Here is a 13,511-nt window from a genome sequence, read left to right as displayed (position 1 = left end):
TTTTTTGTTTTTTTTAAATAAGCTGCCCAATTTTCAGCTATAAAATTAGGTTTGGGTAACATGTTTAGTATGCTCAGTTATTTTTGTTTGTTTGTTTGTGTTAAGCATCCAATATAATATAGTTGGATTTTATGATCTTTGAGAAAGATATCAATGAAGAGGAATATGTGAGGATATTTGGGTACCATTTTGTAGGTTGTGCAAACATTAGAAAGAATGTGATTATCTGTCTTTGTGTTTTCCAGTAAATATTCTTGGCTGTAACTTTAATTTTAACATTGCTGCAGAAATTGGCCTTTGTTCTGAGAATCAGGAAATAAAAAGACAAATAAAGGAATATTTTGGTACATTGTTCTCTAGAATGAGAGATATTGAGAGGTTTAAGCAGAATTCACAAATTCAGGGAAAAAAAGAAAATATAATACTTTCAAAGTTTTCAGCTAGATAATCACAATTCTTGATAATGCAGATAAAAGGTACGTATTGTTTTAAACTGATAGCATCATCACTATAAATGCAATTATGTTTTTAAAAAAGGAGAAGAAAGTAGATAGTTCTTGTGTGTAAATTATAATAGTGTGTGTTTCTGGTCCTATGTACAAATATGTGCTTGCACTCAATAAGGCTGCTCTTGAGGAAAGCTGACGGGAAGGTTTTAGGTTACGGACTATGTTAAAAATCCTGCCAACGAGGCCAACCTTCCAATTTCTCTGATCTTGATGATATTAGAGAAACACCAAATGCCATATTTTATTCCAGTTCAGTTAACTTTATTTTGGTACTGCCATTTATATTAACTTGAAGCAAAACTGTGCTTTCTTAGGAAAAAAAAAACCCAACTGTATTTTGTTATAATTTTCCAGAACTAAACTCTCATTTGAAAAATGTGTAAAGTTTCATTACACTCTGGGGTTCTCCTCTCATCTGACCTGTGGGCTTTAGCCTTGAGTTTCCAAATTTGACAGGAGAATCAGCCCACTGGAAATACAATAACCCGGTAGTCGAAGCTTAAAGTTGACGAGTTGAGTGACTTTCCTCTTTTGCTTCAATCAGATCGTGGCCACGTGCGCAGCGGCCATGGTTAAATAAATGCATATTTGCACTCTCTGCATATGAGCAAATCTCTGTGTCCACAGTTTCTGATGACATATGGCATTGATGTGTCCACCGTACTGTCCTGATCTGTGTGTCATCCACTCAGACATTTTTAATTGCTTCAGTTGTGTTCAGTCCACTTCTCTGCAGGAGTCAGTGTTTCTGAAAGTTCGTAGTTAAGAAAAAAAAAAAAACTCCTTTTCATTCCCAAGCTTCCTGAGTATATGCATAAACTTCACAGATTTTTCAGCTTTTCTCCTCTTCCTATCTCTTAGTCATCCCTACTCATGGAAGCATTATCCGCACTGTGGTCTTGAAATAAATGAATTTCACTAAGGCTGCTTGGGAGAATAAAGTCTTTGATATTTTTCTTATGTAAGAAACCATTTGCAAGAATCATGGAGAAAATGACGAACTAATGGTCTAGAATAGAACTGCTGCTACACTTTCGATAATGCAATGACATAAAAAACAATCAAAGTAAAACCAACAATTCATTTCTTGCCCCCAGGAAATATTAGAAGGAGATTAATGCCCATGAGTCAGTCCTGCTTACACAGTATCCCCTCCAGGCAGAGTGCCTGACCAACACAGTAATGAAGGAATAAGTAGATCCTAATGCGGTTGTGAAGTCACCCATGAAAATTGTGCCCACTCTAGGCTCTGACCTATATAAAATACCTCTTTCTTCAGGATATCTTCCCCTGATTTTCTGCAGAGTAGCTCTGCAGCTAAATGTATCCCAGATAACCCTGTGTCATACTTTGATTCATTACCTTTAAACACGTGATATCTTTTCACTTTTTGGATAATTAGCTTTCCCAGTAGATTCTGAAATGGTTTGCAGTCAGGCCAAGATGGAACTGGGTGGGGTGACCACTGATTCAAGTGCTGGAAGGGTCCTTAAGGTCTGCTTGTCCAATCCCCTTATTTTATAAAAGAGTAAACATACCCAGAGAGGGGAAGGGACTTGCCCAAGCTCACACAGGAAGGTAAGTATCTGAGCAAGAACTAGAACCCATCCATTTGACCAGTATTCTTTCTATTAACATTGTTCACCACTAAACTTCCTGGGGCACGGTATCTGCCTGCTTCTGCTAGACCTTCTGATTTCTCACCATTCCTGCTTTGGAATATTCTAGAAGAGAGAACTCATGGAGAGTATTTCTCTGGAAGCCTCATGATCCTAGGTTTCCTTGCAGCCCCCATAGGAAAGGTGCAGTTACAGAATTCACACATTTCTTTGGACATCTATCAAAACTGCTTTCGCCAAATGAATGTTTTCTAAAATGAGGATGGAATGATAATTACAGAACAGAACTAAAACCAGTCAGCAAATTCAGTAAAACCTTGATTATATTACCTACTAGGTGCATTTATTTTTCTTCTTTTTCCCCCCTCCCCGTCCTGGTCTTTATTCCTAACCCATTCACCATGCTGAACCACGTGGGACAGATTTAAGCCAATTAGTATCTTTCCCATACATATTTTTCTAACATGTATGTGCTACCTCTGGAAGCCATTTTCCTTAGCCTATTGTAGGCACTTTACTTGTATTGCACACATTCTGATTAGGTTGAGAATAGCTGGACCAGTGATGTCTGTCATATAGTAAGCAGAAGCTATGGGGCTGTAAAAGATAAATAAAATAGCTGTTGAATTTATTTGCTCTCTCCTATGAGTATTTTTCTGCTGAGTTTCGTTCCATGCCAGCTTTCCATGTACTCATATCCCGCCGGTTCATGAAATGCCATTGAGGAAGACTTAGTGATATGAACAGGTCAAGTCTATGCATCCGAGGTTTACCCTATCAGACAATCAGGGTGAAGACCTAGAAAGGGAATTGATGATGCAGTCCCGGAACTTACCTGGAACCACCCTAGGGAATCACTAGCAGAGCCTGGGAAAAAAAGCAAGGAAAACACTATTGGCCAACTCCTGTTTACTTCCCACCCTCAACCCGCCCACTGCCCCCACTAATGCTGAGTCTACATAATCAACGTCGGGGAATAGACATTAGCAAAATAAATCACTTAGGACCCAGAAAGCACTTTCATGGGAAATAATTCAGGAAGATCTGGTGTTCATTTTGCATGGGTTGCCCAGATAATTGTCTGGGCTCTCCACTCTGCTGCCCTCCCAGTGCACAGATATTGCTAAAGTGGTTAGGCTTTTATGTTTTACTTTTTTAGCTTCAAACCATGAGAAATGGAGATTTGAAGAGGCATTTCTTTAGCGTCATCATTTTGTGTGGTCTGTGAGAAGGCGGGTTCTATGTTTGTGCTGGGTTTTGTCCTGCAATGTTCAACTGCACAGTGTTCTGGTGGAAATCCACAATGTCTTTAAGCTTCTGGTTGTATAATTCTAGGGTTTAAAGTCTCCATGTGTGGATTTGGCATCAGTTAACATTTAGCCAGCTAGCTAAGAGATAGGAAAAGAATAAGATTTTCTTTCCTTATGTAATAATGAAAAGCAATAATTACAAGTATGTAATATTACACAAAGGCCATAATTAGTCTCTTCCAGTGTTTAGAATGCACTCGAGAATCATAGAGTCATTTGGAGCGTGTTTGGACCCATTAGTATGTACTGTAGTACCCTCTGGCAAACAAATACCTGAATTGCTACTATTTAACAATTTTATGAGCCCATAATACTGCATTTCGGGAAGTGACAGACGTGTTCAAATGTGTTCTGAAATGGAAGCAGTTCTTTTTAAGCACTGTATCAGAGAGATTGTCTTGTAAATTTACCTGTTACAAACAGGCTGGTTTGTAAAAGATGTATGTTTTGGTGTTTAAAATGTTTATAAAATTGTATATAATGGTTTCAATTTTCCAGGCTTTTGTAGATATACTGTATTTGATGCCTATCAGGATGCTTTAATTTGGGGGGTCGAATATAATTCTAAGTCATCCGTGCTGTTGATCTGCAAACTTCTGAGGTAACTACACACACACACAAAGCATTTTAGATTTGAAAATGATGTTTTTTAATCATTCCAAAAGTACTGTAACCTTTCTTTGGTTCTACTATTTTCATTTAACTCTGTTTCCAAGAAAATGCTTTTATTGACATTTTAGAAAACAAGTGTGTTTTGCCCAGTTACTAAATACCTGATTCTTATGCCATTTCAGATTCAGAATGAAGCACATCATTTCTTCACACACATGTGCACTCACCTAAACTTGCACACACATCACACACCAAACGTTATGCAAAGGGAAAGCTAACACTTAAAGTGGGTCTTGTCCCTTATGGAAATAGATTTTTTGTGCATATAATGCTGTTGGCAGTATTCAGTCTTGTGTTCTTTTTCTAAAAAATGAAAGAAAAACAAAAAACAAACAAAAAAAGACAGCCAAAAAAAAAAAAAAAAAAACCAACAGTGTACAGGTTTGTAACTGCCAAAATTTGATGGTTAAAACAAGTTTTCAAGTAAAAAGAAAAAATAATGAAACTAGCAATTGTGTTGACTCTTTTTAAGTGTTGCCTTTTATTTGTCTTCAGCTAATTGCTCACATGGCACTTATATTTGTAGGGATGGTAGTTTTCTCAGAAACTTCTTACCTCCAGAAAGATTTCCATTGGCTCTGGTGCACCTATGTTGGAATTTTATGTAGCTTCTTACTGGGCACATACCCTGTAGGGTTTTCTCCTGATGAGAACAAAAACAGCGCTCGAGATTTGAGCAAATAAGGGTCATCGGGCCACATCTCTGCAGAAGTCATTCGTAAACACATCCCCACGCATTCTAGGCAGCTTTTTCCAACAAGCCTCTTCCCCCCTCAAAAAAAAAATAAAGAAATCCAAAAGTTTGGGACACAATTAGCACTTGAGTTTTCCTCCAAAGACCAGAGCTCTAGAAATTTTTTTATACAGAGTGAAAAAGTTGGGGAGGAGGGACAAACTGACCTTTCAAAGAAGTGACATTACAAGAGGTTAGCTTGAGACCAGGAAGGACTCCAGAAGGGGAGGGGCACCCTCCGCCCAGCCTTGGTGAGGGAAGGCAAGGTCCTGCTGTGAGAACCACACTGTCTGAGCACCAGCAACATGAAAGCCCCTCCTCAGGCCCTGGGCCGCCCCTGGAGTTGGCCGTGCCTGCACCAGCAGCAAAACTCCACCTACCTGCCCCTGACCAGGGTCCTGGAGCCCTGGAGCCACTCTCCCCTGGCTAGGCATTCAGTCTCTTCTTACTGGAAATCCTTACCGTGCGGGCACAGTTAGGTGTGCTGGATCCTCTAGTTACTTGTCCATCCACGTATTGGTAGGCACGTAAATGCTGAAGAACTGGATAAAAGAGAGGGTGCACCAATTTGTTGCATTTGCCAACTTCCGTGGTCTCGATGCTGAAAACTCAGCCTCTGTGCACCAGTGCCAAGTCGAATCTTGGAGACAGAGTTTTGGGTGCAGTAGAAAAGAAGAGCTTTATTGCTTGCCAGGCAAAGGGGAATACAATGGGCTCATGCCCTTCAAAACTGTGCATCCCAACCCGGGGGAATTTGGTGAAGAGTTTTATAGCAATGGTTCAAGGGTGGGGTTGCTGAGGAGGATCAGGGTGTGCAATCCTTTAATCTGGTCTCAGGTGGTCTCCTGATGAGCTTCTGTGGTTCTCCTGAAGTTATCAAACTGTGACCTTCTCTCTGGAATGAAGAATACGTCATCAAGTAGTTAACATCTTCCATTCGTTGGGGGGTTTGGTTCTGCAGAAGAACTCAAAGATACTGTTATGTGTATCACTTGAGGCAGAACCAGGATCCTGTCCCAAGGCTGCACTATTGTTTCTTGGTGGCTTTTCCCTTGTCTCTGCATCCCCTCCCTTCCCTGATTAACAACTGCTTGAACCTACCCTTTGGAACTCAGGGAAGGTCATGGAGGCTGAAGCCTATTCCCTACAAACAAGAAGCGGGGGACACAGAAAGACTTCCATGCCCGGGAACCCCACAGGGTCCTGCTGGGGTTCAGTATAAACACTTGTATCATGGCTGGTTTCAGACTACCAAGGTAATGTGAACTGGCTCACAGATTCCTGGGACTCTAACAGTGGGCTCTAGAAAATCAGTATAAGCCAACACCAGCAGACCGCTGGCTCCCGCATTAGACCAGAAGGCAGAGTTGAGCCTTCACTGTCTTTGTTTCCCAGGTTCCCAGTATAATACAGGCCCATAGGGCTTCCCTGGTGGCGCAGTGGTTGAGAATCTGCCTGCCAATGCAGGGGACACGGGTTCGAGCCCTGGTCTGGGAAGATCCCACATGCCGCGGAGCAACTGGGCCCGTGAGCCACAATTACTGAGCCTGCGCGTCTGGAGCCTGTACTCCGCAACAAGAGAGGCCGCGATAATGAGAGGCCCGCGCACCGCGATGAAGAGTGGCCCCCACTTGCCGCAACTAGAAAAAGCCCTCGCACAGAAACGAAGACCCATCACAGCCATAAATAAATAAAGAATACTGGTCAAAAATAATAATAATAATAATAATAATACAGGCCCATATTAGACATTTTTGATTGAAAAATTAATCAATGATGTCTCCAGCTAAATCCCCTTGATCTTATAAATCCTTCCTCGTTTTGGTGAACTTAGTAACTGCAGTGAGAAAGGTTTCAAGAGACACAGGTGTTGAGAATGCTTGAAGTCTCCTGCCTTTCAACCCAACAGCACAGTGATGTGTTTGTGAATTGAGCAGCAGGAAAATATTCATGTCCGTGTCTCTCCCATGGCCACCCTTAGCAGAGAGAGAATTTGTTTCAATCTCCATCTGTACCTCCAAAATGGTAGGGCCACCCAGAGATGTCAGTTAAGAAATAACATTGGTCCAGCTAGGGAAAGAGGAAAAGGAAAAGATTTTTTATGTCGATCTCCATTCTCTCCTGGTTCTTTGAAATAAAGGGGCTGGTTTTTAGCTTGGAAACAGGTCTCTATGGGAAGGTAATTTTCTTTTTCTGTGCCTGGGTCAGGGGTGCCAAGACCACTCCCAGGTTCAGTGATTGCCTAGGACAACTCAGGACTCAACATAGAGTTCTACTCATGACTATGAAATACTGTCAACCAGGGGAGCTCATTAGACATTCATCATCCAGGGTGTCATTGAAGGCTGGTCTTGTCAGCAGCCTTCGCCTGGGTTGTACCAAAATTCCAGACTCCCAGAAGGAATGCAGGTGTTCAGCATAAACGAAATGGTGGGAACCCCTCCTGAAATTCACTTTCCCAAACACAAACCAAGGGCCCACCTGTGAGCAGGGCTTTCAGAGAACAGCATCAGGCCTGCTAGTTCCCACAAAGACGCTCCAAAATTTCTGTTAAATTGTTGCTTCCCCTGATTGTCCAAACTCTTAGCAATTAACAACCTCTATTTTTCATGGGACGCTCCATGTGGCCTGGGGCTCTTCACATCTTTACCTGCCCTTCTCTGTGGAAGCAAAAGATCCAACCAACACAATTCTGCCAAAACAACTGGGTGAAAGCAAGCCGATCAATAGATGGTGCTCTGCAGTAGTGATTTCAGCAAAAATTGTCATCTCCAGTCACTAGTTTTGTATAACTGCTGGTTTTGGTGCACAACAGGGCAGTTTTCCAACCTTGATATTCATCTTGAAGCACTTTGGACTATTTCTCAAAATTCTTCCATTTCTGTCTCCATTCTTTTGCTTTTTAAATTCCAATTATAGAGGAAAACATAGGAAGAACACTCTTTGATATAAATCACAGCAAGATCCTTTTTGACCCGCCTCCTAGAGAAATGGAAATAAAAACAAAAATAAACAAATGGGACCTAATGAAACTTAAAAGCTTTTGCACAGCAAAGGAAACCATAAACAAGACGAAAAGACAACCCTCAGAATGGGAGAAAATATTTGCAAACAAAGCAACTGACAAAGGATTAATCTCCAAAATATACAAGCAGCTCATGCAGCTCAATATCAAAAAAACAAACAATCCAATCCAAAAATGGGCAGAAGATCTAAATAGACATTTCTCCAAAGGAGATATACAGATGGCCAACAAACACATGAAAGGATGCTCAACATCACTAATCATTAGAGAAATGCAAATCAAAACCACAATGAGGTATCACCCTCACACTGGTCAGAATGGCCATCATCAAAAAATCTACAAACAATAAATGCTGGAGAGGGTGTGGAGAAAAGGGAACCCTCTTGTACTGTGGGTGGGAATGTCAATTGATACAGCCACTATGGAGAACAGTATGGAGGTTCCTTAAAACACTAAAAATAGAACTACCATATGACCCAGCAATCCCACTACTGAGCATATACCCTGAGAAAACCGTAATTCAGAAAGAGTCATGTACCACAATGTTCATTGCAGCACTATTTACAATAGCCAGGACGTGGAAGCAACCTAGGTGTCCATCAACAGATGAATGGATAAAGAAGATGTGGCACATATATACAATGGAATATTACTCAGCCATCAGAAGAAACGAAATGGAGTTATTTGTAGTGAGGTGGGTGGACCTAGAGTCTGTCATACAGAGTGAAGTAAGTCAGAAAGAGAAAAACAAATAGCGTATGCTAACACATATATATGGAATCTAAAAAAAAAAAAAAAAAAGGTTCTGATGAACCTAGGGGCAGGACAGGAATAAAGATGCAGACGGCAGATGTAGAGAATGGACTTGAGGACATGGGAAGGAGGAAGGGTAAGCTGGGACGAAGTGAGAGGGTAGCATTGACATATATACACTACCAAATGTAAAATAGATAGCTAGTGGGAAGCAGCCACATAGCACAGGGAGATCAGCTTGGTGCTTTGTGACCACCTCGAGGGATGGGATAGGGAGGGTGGGAGGGAGATACAAGAGGGAGGGGATATGGGGATATATGTATACATATAGCTGATTCAGTTTGTTATACAGCAGAAACTAACACACCATTGTAAAGCAATTATACTCCAATAAAGATGTTAAAAGAAAGAAAGAAAGAAAGAAAATAACAGTAATCAAGGTAATTCCAGGATACTGAGCAGCCATTGTGCTTAGGCTGGTTTCCTACCTTTCACGTTTAACATTTCCTATTTTCACAGCATTATATTTTTATGTGTCAGAGACACTAATCCCGTTGTATGCTATTAGAATTAAAATTAATAAACCTACATTGTAGACAAAATAATTGAAGCATAGTAAGATTTAAAGGATTTTTTTTAAGTAAATAAAAATAGAACACGTATTACAAACTCTTGCATTTCGTTCCCCTGCTCACCCCATTGTGAAAGAGAGGGAGTATGGAGAAAGTAAATTCCAAAACTTAATACCTTGAAACTCAAAATAAATAAATAAATTCCAATTAATTTTCAGCCAATTATGCCTGCTCCGTACTGTTTTTAATAAAGAAGATTTGGAACAACCTAAGTATCTAACAATAAATGGTAACTTGGAACAAACTGGTCTCAAAATTAAAACAGCCTAACAAACCAAGCAGGAAGAAGTGGCTTAGAAATAGAAAATTCTAAAACATTTTTTTAAAATGTCCCTTTAATTTTTTGTTCTGCCCTTTCTCCTTTCTCCCTTCCTTCCTCCCTCCCTTGCTCCCTTCCTTCCTTTTTTCTTTCTTTCTTCCTCCTTCCTTCCTTTCTTCTTTATCTTTATCTTTACCTTTTTCTTACTTCCAAACCAGTGCAGTTTCGTTACAAAAATGAGAAAAATGAAGACAGGCAAAGGAAGGTCTTAAATAACCCCTACATATATCTCTAAAAATGATCACTTGTATATCAGAGTATATTATTTTAGGACTTTGTCTATATAGATATGTATTAACATTTTTTTAAAAGGAGAATCTTTATGAATATACTTTTTGGAATTTTAAAGAATATTGCTCCAAGTAATAGACGACTGCTTTCTTACGCAAAGACAGAAACAGTACAAAAGCATCCAAAGCAAAGCATGAATGGTCCCCCGCACTTTCAACTGATGTTCCCCCCGACCTCTACCTCCAAAACAAACGGGATCATTTCTTTAAAAATGTAGGGGGCATTTTTTTAAACCCTTTATATTCAAATTATTCTCTATCATGTGTTTTTTTTGTGATCTTTCTTAATGATTTCCTTTTTATATGTTTTCTGATCTGTAAGCCCCTAGTTTGTCTACCACATTCCCCAAGATTCAAATAGCTCTCCTCCCATGTCCCTGTCTCAGGCTTCTTGAAATCCTGCATCGTTTTCGAGTTGTGCCCTTTCATTTGGCAGTCAGTTGCATTGAACTGACACTAAGTACACAGAACCCATGATCAGCTAGAGGCAGAGTGTCACAGACCCTGATTCCAGGGCTAAGCAGGGAGAGATGTTGTAGTAGAAACTATTTCTACAGGTTTTCAGTTCATTGGTGAATGTTTTCTTAGTGTGAATACCTTTGCTTCCCCACTCAACCTCCTAACAGTGAGGGGTTCAGATAATGAAGACTTCTTGTATATGTACAAATACACATATGTAGATGGGAGGGAGTTACATGATAGGATCCTATTTTATATATTGTCCTGAAACTTGCTGTGTTCGCTTAACACCCTCTTTTAGATACCTTCGCAGGTCAGTCCTGTCTTGTGCTTAATGGCTGCATTATTTTCCACAACATGATTATCCTTAATTTTATGTAATCATGCCCTTCTTTTCTTATTGAAATATAGTTGATTTACAATATTATATTAGTTTCAGGTGTGCAGCATAGTGATTCAATGCTTTTATGAATTGTACTCCATTGAAAGTTATTACAAGATATTGGCTATATTTCCCTGCACTGTACAATATATCCTTGTTGCTTATCTATTTTATACATAGTAGTTTGTATCTCTTAATTCCACACACCTATTTTGTCCCTCTCCCCCTCCCTCTCCCCACTGGTAACCACTAGTTTCTTCTCTATATCTGTGAACGTGTTTCTATTTTGTTATATTCATTCGTTGGTTTTACTTTTTAGATTCCACGTATAAGTTAATCATGCTCTTCTAGCTGGACTGCTTTAATGTTTGGATATTACAGACAAGGCTCCCACGAACATTCTTATGTAAATGTGCACATGTGTTAGGATTTCTGAAGGAAGGATTCTGGAAGCAGAATTTTTTGGTCAAAGAATATGTCCATTTTTAAGTCTGAGTGTTTCTCCCACTTTAATTGCTTTCGAAATGGTTTCATCAAATGATAATCCCACCAATAGTTACACACAGTATGTAGCAACATATAACTCACTCTCTCCACCAAGGACATGGAGCTGGCCCCATGTTCCAGAGGCCATACTGCTGTTCTAGATTCTTAGGAGCTCCTAGGTTGGGGACTGCTATGGCAACTTGCTGCCACCATGATAAATGACCCATTAAGTCTCATGTTCTATAAATATTGTCACATGTGTCACTCTTCTCTGCCTGTGCAGGGCAGGGCTCACAGAGGAAGGCCAGACAGCTGACTGGCAGAACCACCAAGGACTCATTCTCACTGAAACACTAAATGCCTGGCTTTCAGGCTGTACATTTGAACAGGAGGGTCCAGGCAAGACAGATTTTGGCAAGAAAAATGTAAGCAGATTCTACAGAGCTTGAATGCTGAGGTTCTCATAATATCAGTTCGTGTCTGAGCCATCGTTATTCCACAACCTTGAACCTGAAGATTGTTTATCTGTGTGATGTAGAAAAACTCAAAGGAAGCCGTAAAACATGAATTTCCATATGAGCTTTTGTCAGTTGAAAACAGAAAAGGACCATCGGCAGGAACTATAATGTATTGCTTTTAGCGGCTGTGGAGTTAGGCTCTACCACCCTGCTTCTCAAACAGTGGTCCCTGGACCGGCCGCATCAACCTCAGCAGGGAGCTTGCTAGAAGTACAGAATCCCAGCCCCACGGAATCAGAATCTGCATGTCAAGAAGTTCTCCAGGTGATACGTATGTATGTATATACATTAATGTCCGGGAAGCAAGGCTGGACTTTTGACTTGGACTCTGATACATACCAGCTGTGTGAACTTGGGTCAGTTACTTAATCACTCTGTATGTACTTCAGTTGCTTCATCTGTAAGACAGGCAGGTTACAGGAAGGCAATGAGGCAATGCATACAGAGTGTCTGACAAATAAGAAACATTCAGATCGTAGCCACATATGATTTTTCCTAATTTTCATCCTGGTCCCCCTGTATAGAAGCAGCTTTCATCATTTCCAAGAGCCCCAACTAGTCTGGCTGCTGGAGGAACAGTTCAGTTCATAAAGATTAAAGTTATTAATAAAAAAGACGAATCCTTTGAGTCAATGCTCCGGTGTTCTCTGGAGTCAGGCTTTGCCAGAAAACTCTTTGGAGCGTTATCCAGCCTTTTATTTAAATAAATGTGTTGTGCACAGATAAGAGGTACGGGGCCTTGATGCAGTTGCACATCCGTGTTGAGGTTCATCCTTTCTCTCACCCAGTTATTTTCTAATGAAGCCGAGCCCCTGATCAATTTCTGATCAATTTCAGGAGCTCCTTCTCCAGGCAGAGATTTTTAAGGTTGTATCATTCCTGTGACCGTCCCCCCCCCACCCCCCACAAAAAAAATGTCATTTAACTAGGTCACAAAGGAATTCAGTGACAGGTGACGAGATCTTGGTATGTGGGTAGGCTAACGGTCTGGATGCTTGTACTAAATGGTAGGGAATTGACTCTGAGAAGAATGAGATTAAAATGACCAAAAGGGCAGCAACTTCAGGGACAAAACTGAAATGCAGTGATAAGATTTCCTGTGTAAATAATTCACCTAGCACAGAAAAAAAGCTTAGGATGGGCTCTGAGCACAAAGGGACTTTTTCATGTCTCAGAATATAATTAATGAAGAATTCAAGATACAAGGTAATTAGAGAAACCGTAACCTGGAGGCATGAGTCTGAATTATTCTGATCATTTTTTAACAATGAGAAAATTTAATTTTCCTGTCATGGGGCATAGAGTTTGAATTTGGATAATGTAAAGAGCAACGTTCAGGCAGTGCAGTGAGCAAATTAAATTATTTCTTTTGATTTTGATTTTCCAGCAAAAACTTAGGATCAAATGATTGAATCTAAATCACGGAAATGATTGTCAGAGCTGAAAAATACTTGAGAGAAAAATGTACAGGTTACAATTGACTCTCGTTTTCTCTAACACTAAGTTGCCCGTGTTGCTCTCTTTGTAATTACTATGTGTGTGTGTGTGTGTGTGTGTGTGTGTGTGTGTGTGTGTGTGAATCTATTTCATTACTTGCCCTGGGACAAAGGGGATGAATAAATTATTCTGATATATAATGGAGGTTATGTTGAGTTACCACCAAATTAAACTCTCTTTCCTTGACAGGAAGAGGCTGTCAACAGTTTTTAGACCCCAATTAGTACTCATAGAGTTAAACATTTTAAATTAAATTCACTTTTTTAAAAATTCACTTTTTGATGAACCCAGCATACACAGAAGATGT

The sequence above is a fragment of the Eschrichtius robustus genome, chromosome 11 (genome assembly GCF_028021215.1).
Source record: "Eschrichtius robustus isolate mEscRob2 chromosome 11, mEscRob2.pri, whole genome shotgun sequence".
Lineage (NCBI taxonomy): Eukaryota > Metazoa > Chordata > Mammalia > Artiodactyla > Eschrichtiidae > Eschrichtius > Eschrichtius robustus.
This window is presented reverse-complemented; position numbering follows the sequence as displayed.